Consider the following 6,128-nt stretch of genomic DNA (forward strand, 5'->3'; position numbering starts at 1 on the left):
CGGTCGACATCCATACAAACTGAAGGACGGGAAATAGGATGGGACAGACGGAGAGAGAGAGGAGAGAGAGGGAGGGAGAGGGGTAGAGTGTTGGATGGGTGATGGAGTTGCTTCTCAAAGATGGTGGGAGAGGCCTGGTAGAAAAACTAAGGGTGGAACTGCAATATTATCAATAAGAGTGGGGATGTGTTTTTGTGTGTGCCTGTGTGTGATAGATCTGTCAGGACACATCCATGGATGATGAAGGGGAACCATGTGTTTGGTAAGCAAACCTAACTAGATCAGTTGATCAATTGTTGTTTGTCGGAGGAAGGGAGAGACATAACTAATGAGGTAGATCGATCGACGCGTGGGAAAACGAGTTATAAGGACCTAGCTAGCTCTGTGTATAGCGGGAGATTGGTCAGTGTACGCCCATTTGTTAGAGGCAAATAAGGCCCAGTGAGACGGATAGACAGAGAGAATGGAGCTAGGAGGTGGTGCGAGAGGCCCAGCTACTAGCTAGATAGGGGGAGGAGTGTGGGGTTGTGAGATCAATGAAAAGAGGGGCGAGAGTTTACACGTGTGTGGGACCGTATGAGAGACACGAGCCAAGGACACATAAAGGAGGAGATTGAAGGTGCGTGCGTATGTTGTAGGCAGACATCGCTGGAGAAGTTTATCGATCAGTGTGTGTCAGAAAGGAGTTGTGAAGACTCTGGGAGAACGACCTAAAGAAGAAAAAATGAATGTGCGCGATGGATAGAATTCTGAGGGAGGGGGAGGGCGAGGAGGGCGTGTGCATGCACGAGAGAAAGTTAGTGGTAGCTACAAAGGTTAGAGGATTCTGTGGGTGTAAGAGAATAACAAAGATCATATTTTAAGATGAAAGTGGAGTCATATATTTGAATAGGAGATCATAGTGTTTTAAACATATGCATGCATGAATATAGCGGTGATACGCATGATGTGGTTTTGCACATGTTATACCATAATGAGATAATGCATGGCATTTGCAACTCACAGCTAAATGTCGAACAATCTAAACCATACTATACATCGAACAATCTCACATTTTTATTTGAATTTGTGATAATGTGTGGCATTTGCAGCTTACAACTAAATATCGAACAATCTAAACAATACTATATATCGAACAATCTCACATTTTATTTGAATTTGTGGTAGTGTGTGGTGTTTGCAACTCACATCTAAATACTTGTAGGCGTAGGGGGCGGGGCACCATACATAATGTGATAAACACATTATACATACGAGACATGGTTTATATTATGAAGATATAGGAGAGCTTGAAATGTAATGTGATTTGAAATCAACATAAAGTGGACTCAAAAAATCGAGTTCGAGTTCATATAGTACACATAGTTCATATGTAACTCGAGACTAATCATGTGGTGTGCTGTGAAGATAATACACAAATGATGGTTTAACTTGACAATAATGATGATTATAGATCTTATGAATTAGAAAAATGAATTCAAATGATTTGACTTCACAACAATCATTATTGTAGATCTTATGAATTAGAAAAACGAATTCAAATAGAGAAACGAATTCAAATTTAGTTCATATTGAAGCTATAGTATATACATTTGGAATGCACTAAAACGTTCATTTGAGTAGTAGGTCGCATGCATTATACACGTAGCGAAATATTTTAATTGAACATAACATGAATTCAAAGTTTTGAATGACATTTGTAGTGCGAATTGATTTGGTACAGTACACGTTACGCTTGTCCGGAAATTTCAACCCGCGCCTTGTTAGCCCGAAATATTTAAGATATATCTTTGTCTCGTTGTGCTCCGACAACACCCTCCATCTCAACCCGCACCTTGCTATTCCAAAATTACAACGCGCGTGAAAACTCCCACCTCCTGTGAAATCTCGACATGCGAAATGCCTGTAATACCCCTGAACCGAAAGAACCGCCTCAAATCGGTGGGGGTACTTTTGTAACTCACCCCACATTTCAGACAAGCGCGTCCCTAAGCCATGGTTCCCCACTCCCATCCCATCCGCCCACCGATTCGTACACCGAGGCCGGGAAAACCCGCGAAGCCCCACTCCCTCCTCCGTCCTCCACCCAGCCAGAGCCTCTTCCCCGACGACGTCGTCCACAGCAACACCTTGACGTCCATCATCCACTGTACCGGATGAGGATCCGTCGTCGATCTAGTCGTCCCGCCGGTTTAGCCACCCCGTCCTCCACCTCCAAGGAGCTGCCCCGATGTTCCCCTCGTCTTTTGCACCACCTCCATTCCCACACCGCCGTCTTCACCTGCACCACCGAAAGAGCATCATCATCATCGTTTCCTCGGATGAATCTACGGCCTAATCGGCGCCACCAAAGAGGTTGTACACTAATCGCCGCATTTTCTTCTTGATTCGATCTCACGGTGCTACTAGCGCTCGGTCCCGAGCCGACACGGCGTGGCTCCATCCACGGCAGCATCGCCAGCCACTTCCTCCACAGCGCCGCTCCCTCGGCGGTGACGTCCACATCAGTAGGAGCTGCTGCTGCTTTAGCTCTCGCTCGAGCTGCTGCTCTGCTCTTGCTCTCGGTCCCCTGCCTGGTCTGCTCTTGCTCTCGGTCCCCTGCCTAGTCTGCTCTTGCTATTGCTATTGCTCACACAGCTGCTCTCGCTCTTGCTCTTGCTTGCGATGCTGCTCCAATTTAGCTACACTTTAGTCGACAGAGTCGACTTTTGGGTCAGTCGATTTTCAGGGGGTGGGGGGCTCGCCGGAGTTAAGGAAGAACCACCCGCAGCGGGGACGGGGGCTCGCCGGAGAGGTACCCCACTATCTATCTTAGGGTTTAGGGTGGGGGCGGTGGTCGCCGACGGTGGTGGGGCGATGGCGTGGGGATCGTCGGAGAAAAAGCTCGGCACGAGTGTCGGTGTCAAAACCGGCGGATCTCGGGTAGGGGGTCCCGATCTGTGCGTCTAAGGCTAATGGTAACACGAGCCAAGGGACACAATGTTTTACCCAGGTTTGGGCCCTCTCAATGGAGGTGAAACCCTACTTCCTGCTTGATTGATCTTGATGATATGAATATTACAAGAGTTGATCTACCACGAGATCGTAGAGGCTAAACCCTAGAAGCTAGCCTATGATGATTATGAATGTTGTCATCGTCCCCATATGGACCGAACCCTCCGGTTTATATAGACACCGGAGGGGGCTAGGGTTTACACAGAGTCGGTTACAAAGAAGGAAATCTAATATCCGGATCGCCAAGCTTGTCTTCCACGCAAAGGAGAGTCCGATCCGGACATGGGACGGAGTCTTGAGTCTTGTATCTTCTTGGTCCAACAGTCCGGCCAAAGTATATAGTCCGGCTGTCCGGATACCCCCTAATCCAGGACTCCCTCAACGGGGGGCCCTAGAGGGTGGCCGGGGCAGCGGCGAACCGGCGGTGGGGAGTGCTTTCGGGGTGGGCGGGACGGCGCACCGCCGGCCACAGGCAGCGGGGGGCGGCTGTTTGGCTGGTGGGGGCTGGTGGCTCAGGAGGTGGAGGTTGAAGATGAACTGCGGGCCCTTGATTTCGTATCCAACGGCTGCAAAATCGACTGACCAGAGATGAAAAAGTTAGTCGACTGACATGTAGCCTCACCTCTAGTGTGTTCAGTTTCGACAGTAAAATTCAGTTTTGACAGCAAAATTCAGTTTCGACAGTTAAGTTCAATTTCGATAGTTAAATTCAGTTTCGATAGTTAAGTTCAGAGATGAGCGGCTGATGTATTTTACATCTAGCACTTTGTGGTTATGCATTTTACGTCATCTATTGAAGATGCTATTAGAATTCCACTCAGGTTAACGTTGTCTCTCTTGTCCTGCTTCAGCCCCGGCGTCGTACAGCTCACCGGAGCTGCTCCAACAATGAAACCCTCCATCACAGTGGAGCAGTACCTCGGGCTCCATCTCCAGACGCCTAAGATCTTCTTCCCCTCCTCCGATAGCCAAGTTAGCCGGAGCATCCTCACCGGCCAACCCAATCACGCTGAGATCGACATGGCTTCGCCAAAGAGGTTGTACACTTGTTGCATCTCTTTTTTACTCTACATGTTACATATATTGTCCACTGAGCACAGATAGTAACGGGAAATACAATTATTTTATCCTACTATATGACAAGCAGTGAGGTACCAGGCAACTTAGCTATCCGTGATGGACTTTCTTGAACCCCATCATTATTTATCTCTGCGCGTTTGAGCTGTGCATTTGTCGATGGCCCTAGGAGTTGAGCTAGTAGGGCAGTGGCCTGGGTCCAAAGAAATAGAAGTAGCACAAAAACATTTTTTAGTGTAGGCTTTTCCTTGCTCAAGCCTGCTTACTAGAATTGCCAGTGCTTGAAAGGAAAAGTGAATGAAAAACATAGGAATTGGAAAGTTTCCTACGGTACTACTATTCATGAATTTGGTTCAAAGGAATGGAGCAAAGAAAAATTGTAGGATTTGTTCCTTTAGTGTATCCTTGAAAGAAAAAACGTAGGAATTTTAATTTTCACTTGTCCTCCTTTTCAAATTCCTATTTATGAAGCACAAGACTAAGAGATAGTAGCATAATAGCATTATAATCGTACATTTTCTTGTGGTTTGACTTAATCTCACCATGCTTCTTTGCATCCTGTGATCTTCCAATTCTTCTGAATCAAACACCCAGATTGGCAGAAATCCTGTGTTTTTAAATTCTCTGTTTTACACGTGCATTCCTATCCTATTCTTGTCTATTTCCTATCCCTGCATTGTTGGAATCCCCCAATTCAAAACGAGCCCTTAATGAATTACTTCTCTTACAGATAGTTTTCAAAGAAAACCTTGCATGGTTTGTCCTGCTCCTGCTGTGTCGTCGTCCACCCCAGCTCAACTGCTCCAATGACAGAAGGGTCCAGCACAGCAGGGATCCGTCCTCCAGACTGTCTTTCGCCGCCTCAGATCTTCTTCCCCAATGTCGGCAGCCATGAAAACAGCATTACCATCATCAACCGAGCAGATGACCTCGAGGACTACACAGGTCCGCAAGAGAGGTCGCACTCTTTCGTGTCTTCTTACGTTATGCATCGCTTAATATTACATGCTACTTTAACGTCCTATTCACCGATTAAACTCTGAGTCAGCTCCAAACTAATGGTCAAACTTGAGTTTTTAAATGGTTGTGGGCTACATATCGGGGCCGCAATCAATAGTATTTATCTACTATCTGGTTAATCTCCTGTGTCTACTATGAGTTTCATGTTGGGTGGGAAACAAACAGTAAAGAAGCCATTATCTGTATTTTTTAACTGAAGCCATTATCTGCCTGCTATTATTGGTTTTGGGTCTATGCACAGGTTGCTACCATCACTCTGGGTTTCTGCATGCACTCCTTACATTATCTCACTATGTTTTATTCCTATGCATGGCAGTTATTGTAAATAATGGAACTGAACATGTAGAGCAAAAGAGACGAGCCTTGTGTGGCAATAAAATTTCATGCAGACGTCGCTCCATGATAGGCGCAAAGGCAGCCCCCCTCCACCCATTTCGGATTGTAATCGAGAGGAAGATATCTGTTCTGAGGGGGATTCAGAAGGAGAAGACCACTCCTACTTACCCCCTGAGGTCTTTGCTCTAACTTGGCATGCTGATGTTGGTTATATCATGCATATGGTACCTTGCATTGCTTACTTTATACATCAAATATGTCATCTAATTAGTTTAGACATCCTTTGTGTGAATGCCATCTGTTTAGTTTATTCATCGTTTATGTGAATTATGCAACGCCAACTTGTTTAGCCAGGCATCATATATGTGAATTTTGCAATGCCATCCTGCTTACCCAGTCATCTTATATGTAAATTATATCAGGCAATCCTTTTTTCGTTACGTATTACATTTGTCAACAATGTTAGTACATTCAACTGCTCTTCATGTGCATAGGCCATTTGACACGGTGATGGAAAATTCTGGAGTGAAAACAAGGTCTTCAGAGCAGACTATGCTATCTAATGAAGCGCATATCTTGCTGGTTACGGATAGCTCCTCAGAGGAGGATTCAGAGACAGATGACCAGTCCTATTCCCCCCCCCCCCCGAGGTGTATGCTCTAACTTGGCAGGGTTATGTTGCTCATATCGTGCGTATGGTG

This window comes from Triticum dicoccoides, chromosome 2B (genome assembly GCF_002162155.2).
Source record: "Triticum dicoccoides isolate Atlit2015 ecotype Zavitan chromosome 2B, WEW_v2.0, whole genome shotgun sequence".
Taxonomy (NCBI): domain Eukaryota; kingdom Viridiplantae; phylum Streptophyta; class Magnoliopsida; order Poales; family Poaceae; genus Triticum; species Triticum dicoccoides.